The sequence below is a fragment of the Galeopterus variegatus genome, unplaced genomic scaffold (genome assembly GCF_000696425.1).
Source record: "Galeopterus variegatus unplaced genomic scaffold, G_variegatus-3.0.2 Scaffold6166, whole genome shotgun sequence".
NCBI classification, from domain to species: Eukaryota; Metazoa; Chordata; class Mammalia; order Dermoptera; family Cynocephalidae; genus Galeopterus; species Galeopterus variegatus.
The window spans coordinates 76,352-94,007 of record NW_007732277.1 but is presented as its reverse complement, the minus strand read 5'-3'; the positions used below and the strand labels follow the sequence as shown (position 1 = coordinate 94,007).

Below are 17,656 nucleotides of genomic sequence, written 5' to 3'. Positions count from 1 at the left end.
TGGCAGCTGCAGTTATTGTGGTGGCTGTAGTGGGCCACCCACATGGAGGTGATGTTTTTGGCATGCTCCTTACCTAGTTGGTGGTGGCGATGGCAGGATGCCTGGTTGTGGGCGGAGGGTCTGGTCCCTGGCTCCATAACTCAGGACCTGGGTGGGCCCTGTCGCACTGGCAGTATGCCTGGTTGTGGGTGAGGGTCCTTTCCCCAGCTCCATACCTCAGGACCCCAGGCAGGCCCCATGGTGCTGGTGGTGTGCCTGATTGTCTCCCCTTTCTGGCTTGGTAGCCCAGGGGATTACCAGTCCTTCTAGGTATTATAGGTGTTCTTAGGTGAAATGAGACCTTTACTAGTTAATATCAAACCGTGTCTCTGGTTGTGGGTACTCTGTTTTTTCTTTCAGTTCTGTGTTGGATTATTTGCTGTTCCCACCACTTAAACTCTATGCTGGAACTAATTTGTTGTCCTTTGCTTAATTCTAAAGTGGGGGAACTTCCTGTGGAGACCAGTACTTGAACTCTGTGGTTGAGCTAAATTGCTGCTTTACTGTTGATTTGCTGGGGAAGGCTTTTTGTGAAGCTCAGGTTTTAATGGTTGACTTTATAGCACTTCCGGGTTTAGAGAAATCCAATGCACGTGGGTTGTGTAGAAACACTGGTTTGGGCCTGAGTCTATTCATCAATCTGCACCCCATGCAATTCTATATTCTTGACCAGTCTCCTCTGAGGGGTCCTACACTGATTTGGGGGCAGGTCAGCTGTCCTTGCTGTGTCCCAGTGTTCTTCTGGTGGGCCGATCTCCCCCACCACACATGCTGCAAACATTTCCCATGGGATGGGCTGTAAGCCAGTCCCTTGCAATGACTCACCAGCCTCTGAGTGGCTCCTTTTTTTCAGTTGTTGTGGCCCGTCCTATGTGGGTCCATGGGAACCTTATTAGTGGTCTTGCTGGCCTGGGGGCCACCAAGGCCTTCTTCTCCCATGCCACCTCCATGCAAATTCATCCGAAGGGCACAGCTGCAGCTTTCAGCATCTCCTGCTCCATACACTCAGCAGCTCCAACCTGGAAGTGGCAAGGGCTCGAAATGGTCAGAGGGGTTTTTTCTTCCTGCACTCTGTAGGTCTCTCCTCCTCTTCCCCTGAAGCTCTAGTGGCCTCCCCTGAGCTCTAGTGGCCCCAGCTTGGCTGTTGTTGCTTTTTAATAGTTGTAAATTAGTTGATTTGTGGGAAAGAGTGACACTGGGGACCGTCTATTCCACCATCTAGAGCAGAAGACCAAGAAATTTTTAAAGTATTGCCTAGTTAGGCTTTGCCAATCTCCTTACAACACTGCAATATTACCAGTAAAGAAATCACATACAGGAGAATATAGGTTTGTACAAGATCTCTGGGCCATTAATGAAATAGTACAAGATATTCACCCCACTGTTGCCAATCCATACATTTTATTAACCACAATTCGCAGAGATTATATTTGGTTTTCATTATAAGATCTGAAGCATGCTTTTTAATGTATCCCTGCAGATGAGAAGGCCCAATGATTATTTATCTTTGAATGGCAGGATCCAAAAACAAACACAGTTTTTCAATATTGTTGGGCTGTGTTACCACAAAGTTTTAAGAATTCTTCCACCTTGTTCTGTGAGGCTTTAGTTTGTGACTCGAAGTCCTTACAACTCTATAAAGGGATTCTACTACAATGCGTGAATGATATACTGCTAGCCAGCCTCACTTACAAAATTGTTTAAAAAATGCTATAGAAGTGCTAAACCACCTTGCCAAATGTGCCTATAAGGTATACTCTCAGAAGGCTCAAAATTGCAAGGAAAAGGTCACCTATTTGGGGTTCCACCTACATAAAGGACAAAAGAGTCTTTTAAATAAGAGAAAACAGGTCATTGCAGCCATCAGTTCTCCAAACACCTGATGCCAGTTGTGAGGGTTTGGGGGCATGGCTGGGTTATGCTGAATCTGGATCCCCAACTTATGGACTTACAGTAAGGCCCCTGTATGAGGCCTTAAAAGGACTGGAGTCTGAACCTTTAATTTGGACTTTAGAATGTCAAAGAGCCTTTGAGGTGCTTAAGGAAGATTTACAGTCAGCTCCACCCCTAGTCCTTCCAAACCCTAGAAAGCCTTTCGAATTATATGTACATGATAGACTAGGGCTGGGGTTAGGAGTCCTTATCCAAATAGTAGGAGATATCCCACAACCTATTGCTTACTTTTCCAAACAATTAGATCAGACACAAAATAATGGCCCCCATGTTTATGAGCAGTGTCCACAACTTTTGACATACTTCAGGAAGCTGAGAAATTTACTTTGGGACAGGCAAATACTGTTTATGTGCCTCATCAAGTGCTCCCCCTCCTGCAACAGAAGGGAGGATATTGGCTGATGGTGGGGAGGATGGGGAAATATCAGGCCATCCTGCTCAAAAATCCTAATGTTAGCCTACAAGTTACCACCACTTTGAATTCAGCAACCTTACCGCTTTTTTCTGATAACCTCCCTTTACAGCATCAGTGTGTTGAAGTGTTTGATTTAGTTTACCAGACCAGACCTGGCTGATCAGCCACTGATGAATCCTGATTGGGAGCTATACATGGGTGTAAAGCTACACAACTATGCCACTTGTTGGGTCACAGCAATAGCTACGCTAATTGTATGGCTAGGCATTTCATAACTAAAGTCAAAGTGTTTCATTATTTTAGTTATACTAATTTTCCATTCTGTATTGTCAGAGCTATGGGTTAGGACCCACAGACTCTTCAAACCCATTGTACGGACTGGGTCACCAGACCCTTCACACACAGGTCCATGCTAGGTAATTGGGAAAGATCCCAGGAGACATTGGCAGATGCCACGAGCTCAGTCCTCAGCAGAAGCAGTAGCAGCAGAAGCAGTAGCAGCAGTGGCAGTGGCCTCTCAGGGCATCCTGGGGGCACTGGCAGCAACAACCTCCAGCAGCACTAGTGTAGTGGCATCCCAGGGGTGGGGGGCCCCATGTATCAGAGCCACTTGTCCATTATTCTTAGGTCCATAACCCAGGGCACCTGGGTGCATGTGCACAATTACATTAGACAATAACCAAGGAACACCCGGACACACGTGCATATTTACATCAAATGTTCAGCAAGATTCTGAACACTTGAGGGGCCCTGACCATTTTCCTTAACTTTCCCTACAATGGCCAATAACAGCTTTATGGAATAAGGATGACACTGTACCACCTATGCAGTTTCACTGCTAATCAGGTCATAAAACCCTTTCCCCTCCCCTCACAACTTCAACCCAAAAGGCCGAACTGATTTCACTCACCTGGGCTCTGGAGTTATTTCAAGGTAAAAGAGTCAACATTTATATGGATTCCAGGTATGCCTTTATAATTTTGCATGCACATGGGGCCACTTGGAAAGAAAGAGGACTGCTAACTTCTGGGAATAAAAATGTGAACTACCCTAATGAAATACTAACACTTCTGTAGCAGTTATGTTACCTACAGGAGTAGCAGTCATGCACTGCCCCGGACATAAAAAGGACAATTCTATGATAACTCAACAGAACCAGGTTGCTGATAAAGCAGTCAAAAAAGCAGTCGAAGAAGCAGCTAAACAATATCCCTTAGTGGGGGCTTTAATCCCACACATAGACCTCACCAGCTTTACATCTCAATACACCACTGAGTATCAGGAAAGGGCCCAAGAATGGGGTTTCACAGGTGAGGATCCCTTCAAGAAATGGAAAATAAATGAAACAGGCATGATTTTGCTCCCTACGCCACTCGTGTATCCAATTGTTAAACACCTACACAAGGGGACTCATTATGGTTGAGTTGCCCTGACAGAAAGGCTGTGCCTCCAACTTAAAGATACTCATACGAAGAAAATTATTTCAGCAAGTGACCAGGGGATGCCAAATACATGCCTGAAATAACCCTAAAACGGAAACATATCCAATACAACAGAGCATTCAATATAAGTGCAGTTGTCCATTTGAAGACTGGCAAACAGACTTCACTCAGATGCCTAGAGCCACTGGGAATTTCAGGTATTTGTGGTAATGATAGACACTATCTCAGGATGGTCAGGAGCCTTTCCTACCTGAAGTGAAAAGGCAACTGAATAAAAACGTTATTAAAGGAAATTATTCCACGATTTGGGTTGCCAGCCTCAATACAGAGTAATAATGGACCCGCTTTTGTGGCTGAAGCGGTGCAAGCAGTAAGTAAAATTTTAAAGATCGCCAGAAAGCTCCACGCATCCTGGAGGCCACAATCCACTGGAAAAACCAATAAATGAATCATACTTTGAAAAAGACTTTAGCCAAACTCTGCCAAGAGACTCATCTGACCTGGGATAAGACACTACCCCTTGCTCTGCTCCATATTCGAGTAGCACCTAGAGGCGGACTCAAATTGAGTCCTTTAGAAATTGTATATGGGAGACCCTTTCAAGCTAGGCTAAACTTAAGTAATCCTCAATTAGAAAATGAGATTCAAGTGAAACAGTATGTAAAACAATTACATGAAATGTCATTGATTCATCAGTTTTCTCTTTCCAGGTGCACTTATCCTACTTATGATCCATTGCACCCCTTTTTACGGGGGAATAAGGTGTTATCGAAGTCTTAGAAGGAACAGGGTCTTGACCAACAGGTAAAAGTAAAATGAGGAGGGCCCTATGATGTTTTATTAACAACTGTTCCTTAAAGCTTTCAGTTATAAAACCCTGGACTCATCACACGCAAGTCAAAAGGGTGCCTGCTGAGGAGAATTCAGAAACAGACAGTTCTAAATCTCAGGGGAGTTATAATCCAGTGGAGGACCTAAAATTTGGTTTTTGTTTTTTAATGTAACCAGTGGAAGATGCTTTTACTTTTTACTTTAATCCCTACAGTCCTTTCTATCTGTTCGACACCCCCTCCTCTGCTTTTTAAACCTGAAGAACATTTTTGGGAAACTGCTAATCTTACAGATCTTCCTGTGGGACTTGTATACACCATATGGCATGATCTTGATAACAATATAATGAAAGGTACCAGGTGGAACAACTCAACTTTAAATTTAGCTAAGGGAAATCCTTTTCTGGGATACCTTTACTTCAAAAACCAAACATAGTATGACTTGTTACAAGAATATTTGCCCAACATTGACACTGGTAGGCTATTACAGAATTCTAATCAGAAAGAGCATTGTGTCACTATACAAACTGATGATAAGAGGCTTAGAATTTTGCCCGGGTATGATGGGGAAAAGATAGTAGCTTCACACATAGCCTACCACAGCATAATGTGCTCAGACACTCCTCAACGTTGTGGTTGTGAATGGATGCCAATGGTCTAGAAAAATAAAACTCTCGAGAATAGGTTTATAGGAATAAAATGGTTAGCAGAGATACCTGACAGTGCAAATTCAACCATTAGACCAGGTTGACCATGGGAAACATTATGGAACACTCAGACAAAACCCTACTTGGGAGTGACATCAACCCACCTGATGATTGTTTGTGACACTCACAGATTCTGGGTTAACTCTATATATCCCAAGTACGCTACGGCTATTAATATAATTTGGCAGCAACATCCATGGTGGGTACACCAGAATCGGCCCTCACAGAGACTAAAAAGAGATCTCCTAGGGGGAATGGGAACGGGACTAGGCATTATGGGACAGGCAGAATTTGCTGCCACTGAAGAAAGATATTCGCTAGAAAAGGCTTCTTTATCCAAGGTAGGACATATAGAAGGGATGTTATTCCAAGAAGAAGGAAAAGGCTGGGAAACAGCACAGAAGAATAGTGAGGCCCTTATCAAATGGGTAGAAAAACCCCACCAAATTATACAATCTCATTTTGCAATTCAGAGATGGGGGGAACATGCCTGCACCCTAACTCAAAAGAGACTAATGACCATACTGATACAAATGGAATCTGAGATATCTATGAGACAATGGCTCACCATGTTCAAAGCCAACATTCAGTCTAAACGCCTCTGGGAGGCTTACACCTGCTCCCTGTCCCTCCCCCCACCACCTTATGGAAATTCGTGGATGGTAAATGTGACCTTAGGTACTGTGTCCTTAAAGCCCAGGTGCCTATACTAAATAAAACCCAAAGATACTCAGTGGTCCAATTAGCAGGCATTGGACCCACTTTTAATCAGACCAGATTCCTTCCTATGGGAAGTCATTGGGCTATTCTAATCAATTCAAACACATGGCATCCTATTTCCCTCTCTATGAAAACAGGAGGGGGCAATGCCTCTGCCCTCAAAATACTTGGAACTCTGATTTCTCCCAAGTATGGACTTAGTATCAACTCCTATGAGCCACGACATCTGGTATGTGGGAAAATGTCATTTTTGTTGGGAGGGTCAATACAATACCATGGTAAACCTATTTGATTTCTCCTATAAAGAAACTTTGTTTCCCATCAAAAAAGTGGTACCTGGTATAATAATACTAAGGTATTTGGCAAAATAAGATTGCCTGTTATAAACAAGTCCTATGATAACTTATATATTGAAGACAAGTTGTTCCTTCAGACCAATTTCTACCCTCCTCGAGATGTCATTCCCAAGGAAACTGAATGGTCAAGACAGGGACTAAGACTTTTAGATGCCAACTTAGAATCAGTTTTACAAACCTCCAATAAGGTCTACCGTAAGGACCAGATGACAGTAGATGAAGAAGGGAAACACACCTTGAGATTAATAAAAGAATATGACAAGACGCGGAGAAAATTGTGGAAGGGTTCGAAGCAGCAGCCAAGGTGGCGGCAACAGAGATCAAAATGGAAGAGGAGAGTGGTGTGCCCGGTGTGCCAAGCAGCAACAGGGCTCCAGGCACAAAAGGTGAAGGAGAATGAACTACTCAGAATGAGAAAAGGAAGAAGAAAAGCATAAAAAGAGAAGGCAATCTCTTTGAGCCATATGCCAATCCAACTAAAAGATACAGAGCATTTATTACAAACATAACTTTTGATGTGAAATGGCAGTCACTTAATGACCGGGTTAAAGAAAAAGTTGATGAGGTACCATAGGTGGAGCTCTTAATGGATGCTGAAGGAAAGTCAAGGGGATATGCCATTGTTCCATTCAAGATGGAAGAGAGCATGATAAAAGCTGCAAATGTTCTAAACAAGCATAGTCTGAGTGGAAGACCCCTGAAAGTCAAAGAAGATCCTGATAGTGAACATGCCAGGAGAGCAATGCAAAAGGCTGGAAGACTTGGAAGTACAGTATTTGTAGCAAATCTGGATTATAAAGTTGGCTGGAAGAAACTGAAGTGTTTAGTATGGCTTGTGTGGTGGTCTGAGCAGACATTTATGTGGATAAAGATGGGAAAATCTGTGGAATAGGCACTGTTACTTTTGAACTGTCCATTGAAGCTGTGCAAGCTATATCTATATTTAATGGCCAACTGCTATTTGATAGACCAGTGCACGTCAAAATGGATGAGAGGGCATTACCAAAGGGAGATTTTCCCCTCTGGAGTGCCCACAACTTCCCCATGGATCTGGTGGTAATGGCATGGGGTTAGGACCAGGAGGGCAGCCTATTGATGCCAATCACCTGAATAAAGGCATTGGAATGGGAAACACAGAGCCTGCAGGAATGAGAATGGAAGGAATAGGATTTGGAATAAATAAAATTGGAGGCATGGAGGAACACTTTGGTGGTGGTATGGAAAACATGGTTCCACTTGGATCTGGGATGAACATGGGCAGGATAAATGGTAGAGGCAGAGGCAGTGTCCCAGGTGTATTAGTCTGGTTTTGTTGCTTATAACGAAATGCCTGCAACTGGGTGATTTATAAAGAAAACAAAATTTATTGCTTACTGTTTATGAGGCTGGGAAGTCCAAAGTCCATCTGATGGTGGCGAGAGTGACCCAGGGGTCTCACAGTGCAAGATGGTTGAAGCAGAAATTGCAGAGAGAGAGAAAAACAGACTATCTTCTTTTAAAGCCCTCACAATCACGCCCCTGGGCACTATTTTTAATCCCTTCACTACGGCATGGTCCTACAATCCAATCACCTCTTCAAGGCTCCACCTTACAATTACCGTAATAGAATATCCTACCCTCTTAACAGTCACAGTGGGGGCTAAGTTTTCAATACATAAAAACGTGGGGGACACAATTCAAGCTTCAGGCAGTTTTGGGGGGACATAATTTAATCCACTACACTAGGATTGGGAGGATGGGCCTCAGCACTGACTGCATTGGGGATGCTGGCATGGAGCATATGGGCACAGGCCTAGGCTATGGCATGGATCATGTGGGCTCCAAGATAGAGTACATGGGCCTGGTCATGGACTGCATGGGCTACCTTAAGCATATGGGCTCTGGCATGGAGCACATGGGTGCTGGCATGGGCTTTCGCCTGGAGCACATGGGTGCCAGCATGAGCTTTGGCCTCAAGCACGTGGCCACACCCATCAACTGTGTGGGCCAGACCATTGACTGAATGGGCTCGGGTGTCAAGCACATGGGTCCTGCCATTGAGCATATGGACCTGAGCATGGAATGCATGGTTCCTGTAGGCATGGGGGCTGGCCTGGAGTGCATGGGCCCCATGATGGATTGCATGGACACCAGCCTGGAGCACATGGGTGCCAACAACCTGGAGTGCATGGGCCTGGAGTGAATGGGCACCAAAGCCTGGAGCACATGGGCCCTGCCATGGGCCCCGCCCTGGGCGCCAGCATTGAGCACACAGGCCTGGCCATGGGTGGTGGTGGTGGTGCCAGCTTTGACTATGCCATTGAGATGTAGTGTGGCAACTTTGGAGGAAGCTCTGCAGGTTCCTTTGGTGGAGCCAGAGGCCATGCTCCTGGGGTGTCCAGGAAGGCCTGCCAGATATTTGTGAGAAATCTCCAATTTGATTTTACATGGAAGATGCTAAAGGACAAATTCAATGAATGTGGCTATGTGCTATATGCCAACATCAAGATGGAGAACAGAAAGTCCAAGGGGTGCAGTGTGGTTAAGTTTGAGTCGCCAGAGGTGGCTGAGAGAGCCTGCTGAATGATGATTGGCATGAAGCTGAGTGGCTGAGAGATTGATGTTCGAATTGCTAGGCATGCTTAAACAGTTGCCTTTTGCAAACATCGATACCAGATCTCTGAATTTGTATTTTTTCTTGTTAACCATTTTAATTTTTTGGCTGGATGTATGAAGATGTTTTTAAAATTCAGTTGCTTTTTCGGGTAATGTGAATTACTTTTTTAATGACTGGGGTTCCATTTGACTGTTTGCATTGAGATTGCAATGTGGGCAATTTTTTTTTTTTTTTTTTGTAGTTGTGGCATATTGTTAACATCAAATATGACTTTGATAATAAATACCAGGTGCAGAAAAAAAAAAAAAACGAATATGACAATGCCTGCAGAGGGTTTTTTGGACGGTTAGGATGTTTATTACCCACCGACTCTATATATATTTCTCTTGGATAAACCATTTTTGCAATAATCATGTTGTTTTTTATTCTTTTGTTAATATATAGTCTGTACAAGTGCTGCAAAAGGAGAAAACTATATAGGAGGAAATCAAAAACTGAGGACAGACAGCTACCTCTTATTAACCTAAAGATGAAGAAAGGAACTAAAGAGGATCTCTCCCACCACATCATGAAATTCCATTCCAAATTAACCCATTCAAAGTCCCATTCCAGCAGGAAGTAGTCAGACGACAGACTTCATCCGTTATCCATAGAAATGGATTGAATGATTGACAGTGGGGAGTAGAAAGGGGCCTTAGCCAGAGAACGGCCATCTTCGGGGTAACTAAGACCAAGAAGAAAATTTCAGTTAGCCATTACCTTAGGAACTGATAACCATCAATTCCTTGAGGTTAACAAAGGAATTGAGAAACTGATCGCATGGCTGAAACTGCCCAGGGATGAAATCATGCTCCAGAAGGATCCTTCCCAAAAGTTTATTTCTGTTTATCTCTCATTACACCCTCTTACGTTGATTTACTTTAGATGTTTTGCACCTAAAATTAAGGATTAAAAATAAGTTTTTGTGTTTGTCTTACCTTTCCCAATCAACTGCAAACAAAGGAATTCCAAGAGAAAGGCAAAGCACCCTAGCTGATTACTAACTCACCTTCTTGCTTAAATGAAAATTGCACACACATTAGTTACAGGTACAAGTCAGATATTTTTATGTTCCAGTGATGCTTGACTGAAGTAATTGTCTTTGAGCTCTCCCTAGGAGATAAGGAGTCTGATCCTGAGATAACATAAAGGATTTGAAGCTGACCAGTCCACCAACTGCAGACTCCATGATGCCTCAGCACCCAGTCCATCATGAGCCAGATATCTGACCCAGAACTTCTGCTGATCCCATGCCCAACCTCCCCCTTTGCCTGCAAGATGAAACCCTTATCTCCCCTTCCCACCTCTTCCCCTTTATGAAACCCAGAACAAGCATCAGAAGGCAGAATGATTTTAATCTGGTCATCCCCCAGATGCCGGTTATCTGAATAAAGCTCCAATCCCTGCACCAACTTTTGGACTTTTGGGTCATTTGTTTAGTGCAAGTGGGCAAGTCGAGCCTGTTGCCAGTTATGGGCCCATGCCAACCCCTATCCTCACCACAAAGGCCTTAAGTTTCTACTTCAGGAGTATTTCGTGGCCCTTGCAAGCCCGGAGCCAACTGTGGGGAACTGTCTAGAATACATGCACTGCATTGCTCCAGAACAGGAGCCCATACTGTGCACTCCCCACCCCCCACCCACATGACCCAAGCCATGACCCAAGTCATGACCCAAGCTGATGCTGTACAGTGCCATCTTAAAACCAGAGCCTTTGCAGGAGCATGTCCTGCCCTATAATCAGTAGCCAATGCACTTCCCTAGCCTTAAGGCTCGAAACCAATTTCAGCACATTCACTTGAGAGGCTACATTCACATGATCACAGCAGCTTAAAGCCTAGTCCCAGGGTCAGCTGTGACTACTCCCCACCCCCCAATGAATCAACAGGAAGCCAATTCCAGGCCTGCTGAACTGATGCATCCTCACATCCCTAGCAAGAGATCAGAAAGGCAGACCACCCCTCTGCACCTCTCTACCATCAGTGGGCTAAGTTCTGTGCACACAAGCTATCAACCCAGATAAATAGTGCATGGGTCCCTACCGCAACAAACACACACCCCAGGCTAGTGGAAATAAAGCATGTCCTCATCCTCCCAGAGAAGAGGCCAGGTGGTTTTGCCCTCAACAATCCCATCTAGCAGCCTCGCCCACTGCCTGAGAAGCAGTTGGCAGGGCCCCCTCTCTGCAGCCCTGCCTAGTAGCCTAGCCCACCACATGAGAAGTGACTCAGCAGCCTCACCATTGGCAGACTGCTCTTGAACTGCCCAGGAAAGCATGACCGTGCACCTGGCCCAGAGAAGTGACACAGTGGATGGGCTCTTAGAAGACCCACACCCAACTAACCAAGCCAAAGCATGCCCACACCCCCAACTCAGAGAAACAGCCCAGCTGTCATGCCTCTGGTGGACCCACCCCTGAGTCTTTGAGTCACTGCATGCACTCATATTCAAGTGAGAAACTGCCTAGCTGATATGCCCCTGGGGGGCCTGCCCCAGGTCATAGAATCAGCACAGTAACCCTGCCACTAGCTAACAAGTTCCAGAATCCCTGACATGCCACATACTCACACCCCCAGAATAAAAAATCAATCACAACCCCATCCCTAGTGAGCCGGCTCCCAAGACCACTGACCCACAGTTAGCATGAGCACCCCCAGCCTAAAAACCAACAAAACAATCCCACACTCAGCAAAGCTGTGCCACCACCACAAACCCTGGGCTGCTGAGGCACATGCAGACATGGCAAAAGTGGATTACAGCTAAAGAAACTACACTACACTACTGTTACCTATCCAGAACAAAGCCATTGTAATCTACCCAATTGACACCCAAGGAAGTAATTACAGGTGAAAGTCCTTCCCCAAGCAAGCCACTCTACAAAACTCAAAGAGGTGACTGTACCAATAGATGCACAGACATCTACATAGGGAAACCAAAAACATGAAAAAAGAAAGAAACATGACACTACCAAGGAAACACAATAATATTCCAGTGACTGATCCCGCAGAATTGAAAATTGCCAATTTGCTGGAAAAGGAATTCAAATTAGTAATCTTAAGGAAACTCGCTGAGGTACATGAGAATACAGACAAACAAGTCAATGAAATTAGAAAGACAATTTATGATCTGAATGAGAAATTTAACAAAGAGAAAAATTTTTTAAAAATCAAACAGAAATTTTGGAATTGAAGAATTCACTGAATGAAATAAAAAATGCAGGGGCTGGCTGCCTGGTTAGCTCAATTGGTTAGTGTGGTGTCATAACACCAAGGTCAGGAGTTCAGATCCCCATACCAGCCAGCTGCCAAACAAAAAATACAACCAAGAGTCTCAACAACAGAATTACTGATCTTGAAGCAGCTGTTTTAAAATAACCCAGGAAGGGGCCGGCCTGTGGCTCACTCGGGAGAGTGCGGTGCTGATAACACCAAGGCCACGGGTTCGGATCCCATATAGGGATGGCCGGTTGCTCACTGGGTGGGCGTGGTGCTGACAAAAAATACAACCAAGAGTCTCAACAACAGAATTACTGATCTTGAAGCAGCTGTTTTAAAATAACCCAGGAAGGGGCCGGCCTGTGGCTCACTCGGGAGAGTGCGGTGCTGATAACACCAAGGCCACGGGTTCGGATCCCATATAGGGATGGCCGGTTCGCTCACTGGGTGAGCGTGGTGCTGACAACACCAAGTCAAGGGTTAAGATCCCCTTACCGGTCATCTTTTTAAAAAAAATAATAATAATAAAAAATAAATAAATAAAATAACCCAGGAAGACAAAAAGAATAAAAAGGAATGTACAAAGCCTACAAGATTTATGGGATACTATTAAGTGAGCAAATATTTGAATTATGGGCATTCCAGAAGAAAATGAAAACAAAAAAGGTATGGAAGACATGTTTAATAAAACAATAGCTGAAAACTTCTAGTCTTAAAAAAGATACAAACACACAAATCCAGGAAGCTCAAAGATCCCCAAGTACATTCAACCCAAAAAGGTCCTCTCCAAGACAAATTACAGTGAAACTGTCAAATGTTAAAGACAAAGAGAATTTTTAAAAAGCAAGAGGAAAGTGTCAAGTCACTTATAAGGGAATACCCATTAGATTAACTGCAGACTTCTCAGCAGAAACCTTATAAGCCAGGAGAGAATGGGATGATATATTCAAAGTCCTGACAAAAAAGAAAACTGCCAGCCAAAAATATTTTACCCACCAAAGCTAACCTTCAGAAATGAAGACTAAATAAAGTCTTTCTGAGACAAACAAAAATTAAGGGAATTCATCACTACCAGTCCAACCTTACAAGAAATGCTTAGGGGAGTCCTACATCTAGAAGAGAATGAATGATAATACCCATCACAAAGACACCCCAAAACATAGAACTTACTGGCATAATATACACACAAATTAGAAAGAGAAAGGAATCAAACCTTATCAATACAGAAAACCACCAAACCTCAAGGATAAACAATAAAAGAGAAAGGATGGAACAAAGGAAACAAAAAGCAATCAGAATAAACAACCAACAAAATGAAAGGAGTAAAACTTCACATATCAATAATAACCCTAAATGTAAACAAATTAAATGCCAATTAAAAGACATAGACGGGCTGAATGGAAAAACAACCTACTAATGCACCTCAAGGAACTAGAGAAACAAGAACAAACCAAACCCAATATAAGTAGAAGAAATAATAAAAATCCGAGAAGTAAATGAAATTGAGAATAGAAATATGATACAAAAGAAGGATCCATCAAATGAAAAGTTGGTTTTTTGAAAAGATAAACAGAATTGACAAAGCATTAGCCAGGCTAACCAAAGAAATAAAATCAGAAATGCAAATGGAGAACTCACAATTGATACAACTGAAATATAAAGGATGATTAGAGACTATTATGAACAACTATATGTCAGTACATTTGAAAACCTAGAGGAAATGAATAAATTCTTGTACACATGTGACCTCCCAAGACTGAACCAAGAAGAAATAGAAAATCTGAACAGACAACAGCAGTAACAAGATTGAATCAGTAATAAAGTTTCCCTAAAAAGAAAAACCCAGGACGAGATGACTTTAGTTTTGAATTCTACCAAACATTTAAAGAAGAACAAATACCAATACTTCTTAAACTATTTCAAAAAATTGAAGTGGATGGAATTTTTCCAAACTCCTACTATGAGGCCAGAATTACCCTGATACCAAAACCAGGCAAGGACACACACACACACACACACAGAGAAAAACCTACAGGCCAATATCACTGATGAACATAGATGCAAAAGTCTTCAATAAAATACTAGCAAACCGAATCCAATAGCACACCAAAAAGAGTATATACCATAAGCAAGTGGGACTAGGGAAGCAAGGACGATTGAACATAGACAAATCAATAAATGTTATATATCACATCAACAGAATGAAAAACAAAAAACCATATGATCATCTTGGTAGATGAAGAAACAATATTTGATAAAATTTAACATCCATTCATGAAAAAATTCTCAACAAATTAGGTACAGAAGGAGAGTATCTTAATACAATAAAGTTTATATATGACAAACCCATAGCTAACATTATACTGAATGAGGAAAAGCTGAAAGCATTTCCCCAAATTGGAATAAGACAAGGATGCCCACTCTCACCGCTTCTATTCAACATAGTACTGGAAGTCCTAGCCAAAGCAATTAGGCAAGAGAAAGAAACAAGAGCATCCAAATTGGAAAGGAGGAAGTCAAATTGTCTCTGTTTACAGATGACATTCTTTTATATATAGAGAGAGGAACCTAAGAACACTACCAAAAAACTTCTAAATCTTATTAAAAAATTAAGTAAATTTGCAGCGTACAAAATCAACATATAAAAATCAGTAGCATTTCTATGTACCAACAACAGACTTGTAGAAAAAGAAATCAAGAAAGCTATCCCATTTACTACAACAAGAAAAATCTAAAATACCTATGAATAAATTTAACCAAGGAGGTGAAAGATCTCTACAAGGAAAACTATAAAAAAAACTGATTAAAGAAATTGAAGATGACAACAAAAATGGAAAGATATCCCATGTTCATGGATTGATAGAATCAATATTGTTAAAATCACCCTACTATGCAATCTACAGATTCAAAGCAATCTCCACCAAACTACCAATGACATACTTCACAGAATTAGAAAAAGTATTTCAAAAATGTATATGGAAGAAGAGACCTGGAATAGCCAAAGCAATCTTGAGCAAAAACAACAAAGCTGAGGGCATCACACTCTGTAACCTCAAATTATACTACAAAGCTATAGTAATCAAAACACCATGGTACTGTCACAAAAACAGATACACAGACAATGGAACAGAATAGAGAAATCAGAAATAAATTCTTGTACTTATAGCCAACTTATTTTTGACAAAGGAGACACAAACATACATTGTGGAAAGGTCAGTGTCTTCAATAAATGGTGTTCCATATGCTCCATATGCATAAACTGGAGATCCATATGCAGAAGAAAGAAACTAGACCCCTATCTCTCATCATATACCAAAATCAACTCGAAATTGATTAAAGACTTAAATGTAAGACCCCAAACTAAAAAACTCCTAGAAGAAAACACAGGGGAAATGCTTTAAGACATAAAACTGGGCAAAGATTTCATCAGTAAGATTTCTAAAGTACAGGCAACAAAAGCAAAATAAACAAATGGGATTATATCAAACTAGGAAGTTTCTGCAAAGCAAATGAAACAATCAACAGAGCAAAGAGACCACCTGCAGAATGGGAGGAAATAATTTCAAACTATGCATCTGACAAGGGATTAATATCCAGAATATATGAAGAACTCAGCTCAATTAAAAAAAAATCTGATTTTAAAAATGGGCCAATGAGCTGAATATACATTTCTTAAAAGAAGACATACAAATGGCCAACAGTTATATGAAAAAATCACTAATCATCAGAGAAATGCAAATATAGTTTTAGTTGGTTTTAGTTGGTTAAGAATTAGCATAGTTGATATAAACATAAACATTAATAAATTGCTAAACATAAGTATAAGTAAGATTAGATAAAAATTTAGAATGTAAGTTTACATATAAGTTAAGAAGGTTAATATTATAGTTCAAACTAAAAGTCTGACGCTCTTTAAAGCCAAGCATGCTGCTATTATATAGTTTCCTGGCCACAAGCAAGAGGCTTTCGGGTGAACTATTGATACATGAGTGGGTGTTTTTGTCAAAGCATGAGTGCTTTGGAACATTTTGACCTTTCTTTTTCAATAGAAATGAAATAAGAAATGTTTTGATTAGAAGATAAATCACTATGTAAAAGATTAAGTAAAATGGTATAAATAAAGCAAGATTCATGTGGTCGTTGTCCACACTTGCACTAAACACTTGTGGTCCACCTTTTTCTTTTTTCCTCATCCTATTCCACACCACCTATTCAGGTCCAACGAATCCTGTGAAGCCGGTGGAGCTGGACTCTGACACATGTGAAAGATAAAAAATTGATCTCATAGAAGTAGAGACTAGGATAGTGGTCAGTAGAGACTAGTAAGGGGAGCCGGGATAGGGAAAGGGTGGTCAATGGATACAAAATTGTAGAGGAATAGGAAGAATAAGATCTAGTGTTCCATAGCGATATAGGGAGACTACAGTCAACAAGTTACCATGTAACTTCAAGTAGTTAGTTTAGAGGATACTAAATGTTCCCAAAACAAAGAAGTGACAAATGCTCGAGGTGATGGACATGATAAATACCTTGATATGATCATTTCACACTGTATAAATGTACCCAAGTATGACATTGTACTCCATAAATATATACAAGTATCATGGGTCAATTAAGAAAAAATAAATTAAGAAAAAAACATGAAAAAAGAATACTTGTTTTCAATTCCATGTTTAAAAAATAAATAATAAACCTGTTACCAATGAACATAAATAATATTTTATTAAAATATCTGCATTTTTCTAAAACAAAAAATAATTTGTTAATGTTTTTCTTTTTCTGCAAATCTCTTTAATGTTTGCTTTAATACAAAACAGCTAGATTCTCATATCTACTTCTGCATTTAATGTTGTAATATGTTGTTTTGGTTGGAGTATATGAAGAAAATCTAATCTCATGGAGATATGTAATTGGAAAAAGAATGAATTCCCAGATATCCTGAAATGGTTTCAGGTCTCAGGTGTCCCCAGGTGTCCTCAGACCACACTTTGAGAACAACTGTGTTGGAAAGACATATTAAAATATTTACAAACAAAATGTTAGGATGTCTGCAATTTGCATTAAAGTACTCTAAAACACACATCTACATGTATGTCTGTGTGTATACAGTTGATTATCCTTATTTGTGACAGTAGTATTCTATAAAGTCACCTGAAGCAATGAATTACTGTAATAAGCTGCTGCTACTACTAGAAATACAGGGGTAGGTTCCTGCAGCCCTCTGGTCACATTTCCTTAAAACAATCAATACACAACCTTGTTTTATGTATGCTTCTGTTTAAAGACACCTTATTTCAAGGGCCGGCCCGGTGGCGCACTGCTACGGTGCGCCGCTTGGGAAGCGC

At 41.5% G+C, this 17,656-nt stretch overlaps 1 protein-coding gene and 1 pseudogene across 1 annotated transcript in view; one reads left to right on the top strand and one right to left on the bottom strand.

Moving 5' to 3' along the window:
* SLC25A53 (solute carrier family 25, member 53) overlaps positions 1-17,656 on the bottom strand; it is a 60,535-nt gene that overhangs the window by 27,800 nt on the left and 15,079 nt on the right. The gene's annotated exons all lie outside the window — the stretch shown is intronic.
* On the top strand, positions 4,514-9,552 carry LOC103605909 (annotated as a pseudogene).